A 13660-nucleotide genomic window follows, 5' to 3' on the forward strand; every position below is an offset into this window, starting at 1 on the left:
GCTGGATCAAGTGGTGGTTCCATTCCCAGTTTTCTGAGGAATCTCCATACTGCTTTCAATAGTGGTTGCACCAATGTGCAGTCCGATCAACAATGTATGAGTCAAATTGCATCGTTTCGCCTCCTGCTCTCCATCCAACTTCTTCTTTTTATCCTTCTCTATGGAGGTCAAATCATCTAAAATGCTGAGAGCCACATCTGAGTCAGAATGGCCCCTGGCATTTTGCCAATAGCATTGATTGACAGGGGAGGCATTACTATCTGCCTTAGCCACTACTTCGCAGTTCTCAGACTACTTTGGAGTTCTCCTGGGGATTTCCTGGGATTCCGGGAGAGTTCCCATTGGTTGGGGAAGTGCAGGAGGAAGGATTTCCAGAGGATATTTCCAGCTGCTGGTGCCTGGAGGAGCAGCGTGGGGTTTGGAAGGAGTTCCTAGGAACACCTTTGGAGAGTGCTGGTGGAGTTCAGAAACAAAGTTTGTTCCTGCTTCAGTGGCTCGTGATTTGTGCCCAGCCAGTCTGCGGCACTAACAGTAAATACATCTTATGTCTTTACTTTGTGTAGCCACTTTCTGCCTAAAATGGAACGTTAGGTCTGCTCTTCTAACTTTCGTTCCCAGTTTTTAAATACACAAAGTATGTGTTGAAGAAATTAGATTTGATTAAATTAATTATTGTATCCAGTTTCACATAATGACATGAACTTACATTATTACTTCTCAGTTGCATTGAAGAAAACTGAAAACTACAGACCTAAATCAGTTCATGTATCCAAGTTATGTGACAGTTTCTCTTTAACAAGCAATTAAAAACATTTGAAACTAAACACAGAAAAGTGTGCTAGGCTAAGTGTCACACCATGGATCATCACTTTAGAAACAAGGTGGAGAGAGTTATGGCATGCAATGGTTCATCAAGCACTCAGACAGTTGGACGTGGTAGCACATGTCTATAATCCCAGCAGCTCAGGAAGCTGAGGCAGGAGAATCACAAGTTCAAAGGCAGCCTCAGCAACTAAGTGAGGGCCTAAGCAACTTAGTGAAACTCTGTCTTAAAAGAAAAAAAAATTACTGGGTATCTGGCTCAGTGTTAAGGGCTCCTGGGTTCAAATATTAGTACAAAAAAAAAAGCAAACAGAGTAAATCTCAACCTGAAATACAACAGACATGGGCACTTGGATAGATTAAATAGGGTAGGGCAGAAATTTAGGCAGAGACAGAGGTGTAAGGGAAAGGGGCATGCAGGTTGGTCCACCTCCATGGTACTTGAGTGATGCAGCAGAGAAAAGGGTAAGGCAGAGCTCACAGCAGATATGCCCAGGGAGAGGGGCTGCCAATCAGGGGAGAGGGGCTGCCAATCAGGGGAGAGGGGCTGCCAAGCAGGGGAGAGGGGCTGTGGAGGGGTGGGACCTCCCTGTCTGCTCTTTGGATGCAGGGGCACAGCAGCTTGACCTGTGGTGGTTACTGTGATGATCTTGGTTGGTCAGTGACAGATGCCAACTGCAGGCACAGATGGAGTATTGAAGAAATTTGATTTAATTAAATTAATGATGGTACCCAGGGAAGATAGGTTCCTCCCAACAAGTGCAACCTGCTTAGCCTCAAATAAGACGCGGAGCTGGTGAGTGGAATGCAATCACACTGATTACTAAAGACACACAAGATATTTTCTATCTTAAATTAGTTGCTCATAATAAATGAAGAAATGTTCAACATCATTAAAATCAATACAATACTGAGATTTCATTTCACTCCAGTCAGAATGGCAGCCATCAAGAATCCAAACAATAATAAATGCTGGAAAGGATATGGAAAAAAAGGGACACTTTTATACTCTTTGTGGAACTGTAAATTAGTACAATCACTATGGGGATCAGTATGGAGTTTCCTCAAAAGACTTGGCTTGTAACCACCATAGGATCACTCCTTGATATTTATCCTAAAAAACTAAAACCACCATACTACAGTGATACACTTATTACTCATGTCTAAAGGAGCACAATTCACAATAGCCAAGCTATGGAACCAGCCTAGGTGTCCAGTAGTGGATGAATGGATAAAGAAAAAGGGAAAAGAAAATATATACACAATGGAATATTATTCAGTCATAAAGGAAAATGAAACTATGTCATTTGTAAGAAAGTAGATAGAATTTGAGAACATCATATTAAGTGAAACAAGCCAAACTCTGAAGTTCAAGGGTCCTATGTTTTTCTCATATGTGAAAGCTGGAGAGGAAAAAGGAAAGGAGGGTGGGGGTTCTCATATACTTAGGGTGCAACTGTTTCCTTAAACTTATAAGACTATAGTTCTGAATATTTGGTGAAAATTTTGGTGGCTGTAAAAATGTTAAATATATTAATTCAAAAGATAAAAAAGAGATAAGACTTAGTAATTCTTACATTAAACTGGAATATTTTCCAGTTTCTGCAAATTTTACTTGCAAATTCAAGGCATTAAGCCTTTAGCAGTGAATAATACACATTCTTATTGGAAAAAATGACTGAAATTGAAATAAGTACATTCAAGTTAAAAGAAAAATAAGTCAGTCATTTGCTAAAAAAAAGAAATAAAGACTAAGTCAAATGTGGAGCAATCCCTTTGAAACACAGTTGTTCAAGAAGATCACTCCTCTGCCTCTGTGGCAGTTAGCAGCCTAGCTTCACAAGTGCCAATGACCCAATCGCATTGACCAACACCCACACCAACATCCTCCAGGCCTTTCCACTGACACCAGGCACCCAACAGCCTCCTGCCTCTTGTTTCCAGAGAGCTTATTCCAACCCCTCTCCCTATTGCAAAGCCGTGACCCTATTGCAATATCCTCATAAATTCTTCCTTCCCACTTTGAAGTCTGCAGGGGGCAACTTTTCATGTATGATATAAGACTTTGTTTTCAAATTGACTTATACTGAAGGTGCAAATTTATGGTGTTAAATATGAAGTTTCAATAAATGTTTACAATGTACAACAATCAAATCAAGACAATTGGCATATCTGTCACTTCCCACATTTTTCATTTCTTGGTGGTGAAAGCTTTGAAATCCTCTCTGTTTTGAAAGATACAAAACGTTATGATTGACTACAATAATGCCATTGTGCAATGATAACCCAGAACTCATTCTTCCATCTAACTGTAACTTTGAACCCACTGACCAACTTCTCCCCATGTCCAGTCCAGTACCTGGTAACCACTAGTGTATCCTCGATTTCTATAAGATCCACTTTTTGACTTCCACATATGGATGAGAAAATGTAGTCCTTGACCTTCTGCAATAACTTATTTCACTTGAACTACTGACCGGGTTCATCAAAGTTGTTTAAATGACAGGATTCCTCCTTCCAAGGGATGGCTAGGATTCCAGTACATGTTCACCGCATTCTTTGTCCATTCACCCATGGGTGAGCTCTCAGGTTGGTGACATCTCTTGCTATTTATGAAGAGAAGCACAATGACCAGTGGAGCCAGGTACCTTTCCACATGCTGATTTCATGTTCAATTTATTTTTTCATTTATGCATTTGACGTTTGGAACTAAGTTTACAACTTTAACTAGAATGTAAATAATGTTAAAAATAATAGCCTTAATGAGCCCTTGAATTTCTCCTCCCCTTTACATTAAAATATCTTGACTAAATTCAGAAACATAGAGAATGGGAAAAGGTTCTTCAGTCTAATATGGCCTGATGTTCCATCCAAACCTCCCTGTCCTGTGACACCTGGACAACATTGACCCTCCCTACTCTGCCTTCTGCCCCTGACCCAGGGCCACACTCTAACTCTGGCCATCACTTGCAGGCCTCCCTCTGACTATCAGCCTCAGGGCCTCTGGTCCCCAGCCTCACCCCCTGCCTTACCTCCCCTCACTTGGCTGCTTCCCTCCCTGTCAATCAGCAGATGGGAGGTGTTTCTCACACTTGGCAGAGCACTGAGTCACCAGGGGAGTCTGAAGACCAGGCTGCACCCACATCAACTAAGCTCTGCTCTTAATTTCCCCCTGGTGCAATCTAAGGTCTGTGTGTCTACTTCCCCGTGTTTGGTATTTTTCATGCTTACCTTGTGCACTAGCGTGAGTCTTGGAGTTGACCCTCAGAAACCCTCCAGCTGTGTCAGCAGCTGCTTCCCGGGCCTGGGCATTTCAACAGGATTTCTGACTTCACAGAGAGGCTGGTCCCAGGACTAGGGACCAGTGGGAATGTTGCCCTGACCTTTGCTTCTTTCTTCTGCCTGGATCATGCTCTTGGCCCAGGTCTCCTGTGATGGCAAAGCCACTCAAGGACAACTCTACCTGGCCTAGGAGCTTAGCATCCTGGAGAAAACATCTACTTCCTTCTCCATTGAGCCAGCAAACACACACAAAGACAAAAAAAAATGTCCTTCTGAATCTGTCCCTGAGGGAAGATTCTGTACCTCACCTGGGTCACCTATTGTTCCTGCATCCCGTGCACCAAGAGTCAGTGGAGTATTGTCCATCAAAATATTCTAGAGTCCAGAATCTTATGGCACTTCAACACAATCTGTTATTTTTTACACTTGGAAAATTCAAACCCACTTCACCAACAAGTTGGGGAAGACATAGTTGACTAAGGAAGTGCATCAGGCCCACCTCTCTGCAGGCCTGTGAAATTGTCCCAATTCCCCTGCTTCTGCTTAAGAACCCACCAGCACTTAGGGGCCTGGAAACATGCACAGGTGTTAACACGCACAGTTGCCACTAGGGCTTTGGTCAACTCCATGGGCAGAAGAAGTGCCATTTGGGGATATAGAAGTCATTGCAGAATGACTTACCATAGGGCTGGCACTTTGGAACTGGCCACCATCTGGGAGCTCAGACAGGGCTGGGGATGGGACCAGGTGGATGGGCTGGAATCAGTTCATCCAGCTCAAGAGGGAAGGTTTTTTCAAACAGTTTTAATGTCCATAGTTAGGAGGATCTTGACCACTGACATTTCCAAACAAACACAATGTATCAGGGCATGCTTTTCCTAGGAAGCTGGTTGTAACTATTTAGGGTCCTCCATGACAAGGGAACACTTGTTCCTGTGTTCTCTTCATGGGACACTTGGGCTTCCTCAATCCTGGTGAATGGGTTCCAGAGTGACATCTCTCTTTCCTCCTATCTTGTTGGAAAGTTAAAGCAGACAACAAACACGGAATATTCAGAGAGTTTGGGAGGGGCGGGTGAAACCGAGAGGGAAGGGAGGACAGGGCAGGCCCTGGCTGGGTCATTGATTCTTCAGGGCCATGGACGCTGCAGCATAAGGAGGCTCTGAAGCTTCATCCCTGTGTGAAGACAGGACACAGGCTACAGAGGACAAGGACAGTGGAGGTCACCCAGAGAAAGAGGGATGCGAAGTCTCCAAGTCCTGCTCCCTGTGAGGCTCCCACCAAGCGCCTGACACACACTTGCTGTGCCTGAGGCTCCTGCCCAGTGCCATCTCCCCCACTGGACTTGCACTGTGTCTGCAACAGGAACAGCAGGACCTCAGGGGTCATGTACTTGTTCCTTCTAGAACTCTCTTCTTCCTACCTCCAAATGCACACTCACCCACAGTGGCCCCAGATTAACTAAAGTTCTCCTCACTCAGAGGATCCTGGTGGCCAAGGACCTCAAGCCCTTTAGAAAAGCACCTGTCTGCTGCAGGTAAAGCCACCTTGCCCAACTGCCACTGTGAGCAGAGTCCAGCTGTGCTCTGCCTCTCAGACTCTCCATGGCCTCTGGTCTAATGGAAATGGTGCCTGCAGGAGCAGCCATCCTGACACAGTGGGTTTCTGAAAGGACAGAAGGACAGGGCGACCCTTTTACTCAGCCCCCTCCCACAAACACATAGGAACTGACCTCAGTGCAGACAGCATGGATGTCTGCTGACCTGGGAAGTCCCCTGGGAGAGCTGAGGGAAGGGAACCAGGAGCCACACGGCCTTCAGCTCCTTGGACAGTGGCTGACCCACCTAGGAGGGGAACAACCCAACCCCAGGGAGAGAGTTGGGCTCACCACCTTGCAGAGACAGGTACTCTGGAGGGCAGTGAAGGATGCCAAGGCAAACACCACATTCGGGTTCCTTTTTACGATTTCCACGTCATGTGCATGGGCAGCTGATGTGACTGGGCCAAAGGCTATGTGACTTCTTTGACATTCAGGAAGGACCCTGAACCTGCTTGAGTCACATTAGTGGACGCCCCAACAACCCACAGGCAATGCGTCTCTGGTGCATTACCCACGGGGCCTCAGGCCCAAAGCTGTTTCTGACCACAGGGCTACTGCAGCTCATCACAATTGAGCCTAGATCACCATGGCCATGGAGAAAGACTCAGGGTCAGTTCCCATAGAGATAATAACATTTACATTTTCTCCAATAATTACATACACCCTAGCTTTACCAGATGTCATGACGCCCACATCCAGATGACCAAACACCTGCATCCATGAGACTATTGGTGGAATGTCACTGCTTCAGAGCAAAACATCATACCTAGAGGTCATCAGGCGAAACAGAATGGAGACAGCAACGGATCTCACTCACTGCTCACTTACAGCCTCTTCCTATTTCTGCAGAGGCTGGGGACATCTATAGCCAGAGGAGGCAGTGCCAGTCTTGTCCAGTACACCTGACTTGCAGTGGCACACAACTGGGCTCAAGCTTCCCTAAATACCCAGAACATGACCCCACAGAATGGCATTTTCTGAGACCACTGTTTGCCTTCAGTGAGGCCCCAGTAGCTATGCCCCCTACTGTAAGGAAGCCACAAGGCCTAGGCCAGTTGGGAAGCTGCCCAGTAGTTATGCAAAACTCGTGGAACTGGGAGACCCACACATTACCACAGCCAGTCTAACTGGATTGCCCAATAATGCCGCTCTCTCCTGCCTCAGTGGGGAAACACTTAGGGATTGGAGTTGCTTTATGTTCTAACTTCTGGGGGCCACCAGAGGTTGTAACAACTGCCAGGACATCCCTCTTGCACACACCACCAATGCTCCTCTCCACATCCACATTTTGCTGGGCCACTCCAGACACCAACAAGGCCCCCAAAACCATCATCTGAGACCCCGTTCCTAATATGGCCCTGTGCTGTACTGAGACCTGGGCCCAGATTCCTCAAACATCTCCTGGCCCCACACAACACAGACATGCTAGGTCCCTGCAGTGTAACCTCCCTGATGACCTGGCCTTCATTATCTGACACAGGACTGAGGCCCTCAGCCTCTCTGGGACTCACACATTCCTGCAAATTCTTCAGTCTGACGAGTCCACCTTGACAGAGATAAAGCAAGGCTTCTGAGATGGTCCACTAGCCGCAATATGCACAAACCCAAGGCCTAGAGGGTCACTCACTGTATTTGAATTTAGCAAGTTTGACATGGGTACTTAGTATCTCAGGGTTTGTGAGTTTCATTTCTCTTTCCAACGAACCTGGTCCCATTTACCACACCATGAGGAGGCATGAGATGGTAAGGAACAGTATATACACATAAATGTCACTCTTCACCATCTTACATACAACAGGTATTTTCTTATGTTCAGTTTTGCCAAGTCAACCCAAGACTCATGCAAAATAGGCAAGTGATTTTCCACTGAGAGACGCCTTGAGACTGTTCAGCTCCACTTTGGGTACAATGTCTTTGAGCACACAACTCCAGGTGAGAAGGGCTAAGGACAATCTCTCTAGCATCTTGGCTGCCTCCTTGAGGGCCATCAATCTGATGAGTGCTTGGCCCAGAGGGTCAGACAGTCCTTTAGTCCTGGCCTTTCTACTGGCCAAGCAAGTAGATGCTGGTTTCCTTGGGAACTGCGTGCTGCATGCACATCCATCAGTCAGGGAGACTCCAGTGTGGACTCCCAGCTCCACAACACAGGCAAGACTGGCATACCAGCACCACAGGGCCCAGGCTCCCCACTCTGCCAAAAATTCTAATTGGCTCTCCTGGTGAGACCCCCGCCCCTGGGGAGGCTGATCAAGAGCTTATTTTAAGCCCTCTTGGGTGGTCTTGGCAATCTTAGCTTAGTCATCTTAGCAAAGCATGAATATGACCTGCAGACTATGATTTCCTGACACCTTTTAATGTTTCTCTGCTCTGGGTGCTTCAGCCTCAGCCACAGGGTCTACCACCTTAGGAGGAAGGGAGAAGGAGCTTGGTCACCACCTAGACCAGACAAAGACAGCTGGATAAAGGTAAGATGGCCCTTTGGGCCCCTCTTCTGACCCACCACCACAACTAATTGTTCAATCGCCCTTGTGCAAGAGTTGTTGGAAGTGCCCAATAGAAACACACAGAGATGACGACACCCCATCCAGTGCCCTTTAAATAGGGGAAGTATGTCCTGTGAGTATGCGGCTGATGTGGCTTCAGGAGACTTGGGACTCAGCACTGCTCTCTGCCTGCTTCTGTCGCCCAGCCTCGCTGAGGATCTGTGAGTAACTGAAAGCTCCAGAGCTTTGCCCTCTGCTCACCTCATTGACCTGATAGCACTTCCTCCTGTGCAGGAACCCCATGTGGGGAGGCCCTGCGGGGGTCCTCTGCAGGCCCCTGGGAGCTGCCCAGGGGAGCACCTCTCAGCTAAGTTACTGAGGAGCTCAAAGGCTCCAGACACACACGCACCCTACGGGTTCTGTCCTGCTCAGGACAGTGGCTCCTTCAAACATTCCCTGATTTTGAGAAATGTCCACTAACGTCTGCTGCTCATGTTTTACCCAGGTCATTTGGTTTGGCTACTGATGTGCTCTGTTGCCTGTGTCTGTGGACATGAATCCTGGCTGAACTCCTGCTTTCCCATGTTTTCTCCCACTTCCTGGGGTGCTTCCCCATCCAGCTGGTGGCTTCCTGTGTGTGGAAAGCTGCCTGGTCTGAGGCCACCCCATAGCTCCACCTTGGCTTCTGCTGCCTCTGCCTTTGGGGTCACAGGCAAGACCTCACTGCCCAGTCCAGGGTCAAGAAGGCACCTCTAGGTGTCCTTCCAGTCGTCCTGTGTTCTCAGGTCTTGTGTTGAGGTTTTAAATCCATTTGATGTGGACAAAGGTCCAATAATGAATATCCTACATCAGGTGGTGCACTTTAGACACAGGTTCTAAGTAGCCACTGCTTGCTCCAAAAGATGGAAAACATCAACAGGCTTCAGCTTAGGCCGCTCTCTGCCCAGGATCCTGCTGAGCTCCCCTCACCCCTGATGAGGCCACTGTGAGCTCCACTCCTGCTCAGGCAGAAGCCTTCTCACCCCCCAACTCAATACCCCCTTCAGAGGGAGAGTCAGCCCTGAGCCTGCTCAGGAGAGCTCACCTTCTACTCCTCTGTGCTCCAGAGGATCTTGCTTTTCAAATATTAAAAACGAAACTTTTGATCTAAAGGGAAATAGGAAATCTAAGTGGGAAATAGAAAACCTTAGCAGAGTCTTATTCGTCATTGTCAGTTTGCCTTGAGGACCTCAAGGACAAGGCTCCTCCTCCTCCCATCCAATGGAGACACAGCCACGGGCTGTGAACCTGCTCCTCACACACCTGCAAATGCAGCCCATGTCTTCTCCACACTCTCAGGACCCTGTCTCCATTCCCCCAGGTGACTCCAGCCATGAGGACCCTCGCCCTCCTTGCTGCCCTTCTCCTGCTGGCCCTCCAGGCCCAGGCTGAGCCTCTCAGAGCAAGAGTTGAGGAGGCCCCAGACCAGAAGCAGCCAGGACAAGAGGACCAGGTGGTAACCATCTCCTTTACAGGGGATGAAAATTCTGCTCAGGATGCAGGTGAGAGCTGCCTTCCTGTAGGACACACAGAGTGTGCAAAGGGAGGACGGCAGAGGGGCCCCAGACTCAGGCCAGCCACAGTCACTGAAGTGACTTCACCTAATCCCAGGAGCCCTCAAATTTCTCATTGAACAGTGAGTGCCTGATAACTCTTGGCAGAGGACTTCTTTCCTGCAAAATCCTTTGATTCCAAGATAGGTTTGTGCAGATACTAGGTCTAGTACATGAAGACACTTCCTGACCATTCCTTTCTGGATCTAATTGGGTCGCCTTAGTCTCAGGGAGACAATTTTCTTCTTTCTCTCAGAAGGAACATTTAGGAATGGGAAATGTGTGCGAAGGAGTATTCAGTCATATGTGTGATGGGGCCGGAGTGAAGGCAGGAGAAGGTGTGTGCCTGACCATGTGGGTGACCTGAGCTTGCCATGTGCCTTACTCCAATAGGCTGAGGCTGCACAGGCCACTCTCTGTAATGCACTTACAGGAGGAACCTCCCCACCCAGACTGCACCTCCCCAGACTCTCCTCCTGCCCAGCACTGATTCTCACACTTTCTCTGTGTCTACAGGTTTAAGGGCAGGAGTGGTGTGCGCCTGCAGAAGACCCAGGTGCAATGCTGGGGAGCGCACCGTAGGAACCTGCAGACTAAATGGCATCTTTTATAGGTTTTGCTGCCGTTAAATCAAGATTTGCTTTCAGACCTAGAATGGAACTGCTGTTTCACTGTGCCATGTCATCAATTTCCCTCCCAGCCCAAATAAATTCCTTGCAGCAAGCCCTCTGTGCATTTTCTCCTTGGAAGCTTGCTGTGTGTCCCATGAGCACTCCTTTGGGTTATCGACAATGAATGCACTTTAAACAGAATCCGGGCTTCATACATGGGATTCCAAGGTGAACACTGGTTTAGAAATGGAGTGGTGAGAACGATGAAATTCAGCTGGTGCCCCTGATTCCCTCTCCTGTCTCTGAGCTCTGCCCTCACTTAGAGTGAACTCACTCTCAAAGACTCTCCCATGTGGTGGCAAAGCAATCACTGTCTGCTTCCAGTTTGTCATTATACCTTCTAGAGAAACCGCCTTCTCTCTTCAAAGTGTGGGATTTTCCTGAACTCACTGAGGGTAATCTGGTTTTCAGGCCCTGGGCTGCAGAGGCTCCACACAGACAGCTCTAGGAGTGGAAAGAAGGGTTCTTAGTGGGGACAGCACACACAGGAAGAAAAGCAAAGTGCCCCTCAGGGTGACGCACTCTGTCCCCACCATGTAGCACACTAGTGGAGCTGGGTTGGACACACAGAGCTGGGTTCCAGAGGCTCACCAGGCACCAGCAGGACTCAGCTCCACCTGACCCCAGGCACCCGGGTGGATGCCTTCAGCTGTGGGAACCTGACTCTGCCTGTAAAGTGCAGCTTCCAAGGAGACCCAGAACTGAAGGGGTCGGAGGCACTGACCAAGCCACCCAGAGTTCACGGCCACGTTCCAGGGTGCTGAGGGGTTGAGCCTCAGAGCTTCAGGCAGGGCCACTGAGGGCAGGATCTGGGTGTGGGGAAAGGAGGGCTGGAGCATCGCCCCAGATCCCAGGGTCTGGACCTGCATGGCCACAGCTCCCTGCTGCCCTGTGAACCACACAGCCACCCAACACACACACACACACACACACACACATATACACACACATGTGCACATACACATACACACACACACACACACACACACACACACGACCCCACCCTTCCCTGTGTGAAAAAGTATTCAGTCACGATATCATGCTCCTGCTTAAAACCCGTGTCTGAAGGGCCAACTCCGTCTTGTTGAGGTGGGATGTGACTCTCACTCCTGTCGGTCCTCTCCTTCCCTCCCCAAGAAAAACCCCTGACCTCTGGGCAGATTGTCCCCCAATCTACCAAAAAGGAGCCCCTGGGAGGTGCCCAGTGTGAGACCGGGAGTCCTCACCTGACTCCACCCAGTACTTCCCAAGGGATCCTAGAGCACAGGACTGGAGATAGGGGTGCCAGGACATCTGTGCTACTCCTGCTGTCTGGTCACTGGTAGATGACCCAAGACCTAGAGCAACAGAGACCACAGGGTGCAGAGAGAGGGTCAGTGACACAAGTGGAACCATTTGCGATCTAGTAGACACTGAGATGGGCCCAGACATGGCAGTGACCACCAGGATGAACCCATTCCCTGACAGCCCAAGGGAACAGGTCCTCTTCCCTCATGCTCTCCACTGGAACTCTGAGGTCTGTCTTAGCCCAAATAAGGGTCTTCCTGTGTGAGAAGGCCAAAACGGGCTCCACGGACCACCCACAGATGGGGAACCAGGACAGTGACCCCAGGGAGCACAGAGCAAGTCACATGCACTCACCTCTGTGTGAACCATGAAGGTCTACCACGGGGTACTCCCTAGAAGGTCAGGTGCATTCTTCCGGGGCTTATGCCTGCCACCAGCTTGAGGTTTTGAGGTCCTTGATGGAAACCTCCACATCAATGCTAAGCTGTGGATGTGGCTACGCCAGAGCCCACCTCAGGGCTCCTGTCCACATCCCAGTGTCCACCAGCTCCCTCCCCAGCCCTGGGGTCTCTGCTAAAATCTCACTTTGTCACTAAGTCACGTGTGATTTCTGTGTTGCTTTTTAAAAATTTTTTATTTGTTTTAATCAGTTATGCATGACAGTAGAATGCATTTATGCACTTTGACATATCATACACAGATGGGGGATAATTTCTCATTTTTCTGAGTGTACAAGTTGCAGAATCATATTGGTCATGTAGTCACATAAATACATAAAGTAATAATGTCTGTTTTATTCTATCTTTCCTATCCCCACATCCCCTCCCCTGCCCTCCCATCACTTCTCTCTACCTAATCTAAGGTAATGCTATTCTACCCCAGTGTCCTCCCCCCTTATTGTGAATTAGCATCTGCATATTACAGAAAACATGCAGCCTTTGGTTTTTGTGGGATTGGCTTATTTTGCTTAGCATGATATTCTCCAACTCCAACCATTTACTAGCAAATGCCATAATTTCACTTTTCTTTAAAGCTGAGTGATATTCCATTGAGTATACATGCCACATTTTCTTTATCCATTCATCTATTGAGGGACAACTAAGTTGGTTCCATATTCTAGCCTTTGTGAAGTGAGCTGCTATAAACTTTGATGTTGCCACATCACTACAGTATAAGTCCTTTGGGTATAAACCAAGGAGTGGGATAGCTGGATCAAGTGGTGGTTCCATTCCCAGTTTTCTGAGGAATCTCCATACTGCTTTCAATAGTGGTTGCACCAATGTGCAGTCCGATCAACAATGTATGAGTCAAATTGCATCGTTTCGCCTCCTGCTCTCCATCCAACTTCTTCTTTTTATCCTTCTCTATGGAGGTCAAATCATCTAAAATGCTGAGAGCCACATCTGAGTCAGAATGGCCCCTGGCATTTTGCCAATAGCATTGATTGACAGGGGAGGCATTACTATCTGCCTTAGCCACTACTTCGCAGTTCTCAGACTACTTTGGAGTTCTCCTGGGGATTTCCTGGGATTCCGGGAGAGTTCCCATTGGTTGGGGAAGTGCAGGAGGAAGGATTTCCAGAGGATATTTCCAGCTGCTGGTGCCTGGAGGAGCAGCGTGGGGTTTGGAAGGAGTTCCTAGGAACACCTTTGGAGAGTGCTGGTGGAGTTCAGAAACAAAGTTTGTTCCTGCTTCAGTGGCTCGTGATTTGTGCCCAGCCAGTCTGCGGCACTAACAGTAAATACATCTTATGTCTTTACTTTGTGTAGCCACTTTCTGCCTAAAATGGAACGTTAGGTCTGCTCTTCTAACTTTCGTTCCCAGTTTTTAAATACACAAAGTATGTGTTGAAGAAATTAGATTTGATTAAATTAATTATTGTATCCAGTTTCACATAATGACATGAACTTACATTATTACTTC

General features: G+C 48.0%; 1 long non-coding RNA gene across 1 annotated transcript; it reads left to right on the top strand.

Annotated features, from left to right (window-relative positions):
• Positions 1 to 8339: 8339 nt before the first annotated feature.
• On the top strand, positions 8340 to 10485 carry LOC144250170 (uncharacterized). Its single transcript, XR_013342419.1, has 3 exons — positions 8340 to 8408; positions 9548 to 9728; positions 10296 to 10485. It is a non-coding gene; the product is annotated as an uncharacterized LOC144250170 (long non-coding RNA).
• The last annotated feature ends 3175 nt before the right edge of the window (positions 10486 to 13660 follow it).

The sequence above is a fragment of the Urocitellus parryii genome, chromosome 14, assembly GCF_045843805.1.
Source record: "Urocitellus parryii isolate mUroPar1 chromosome 14, mUroPar1.hap1, whole genome shotgun sequence".
Lineage (NCBI taxonomy): Eukaryota > Metazoa > Chordata > Mammalia > Rodentia > Sciuridae > Urocitellus > Urocitellus parryii.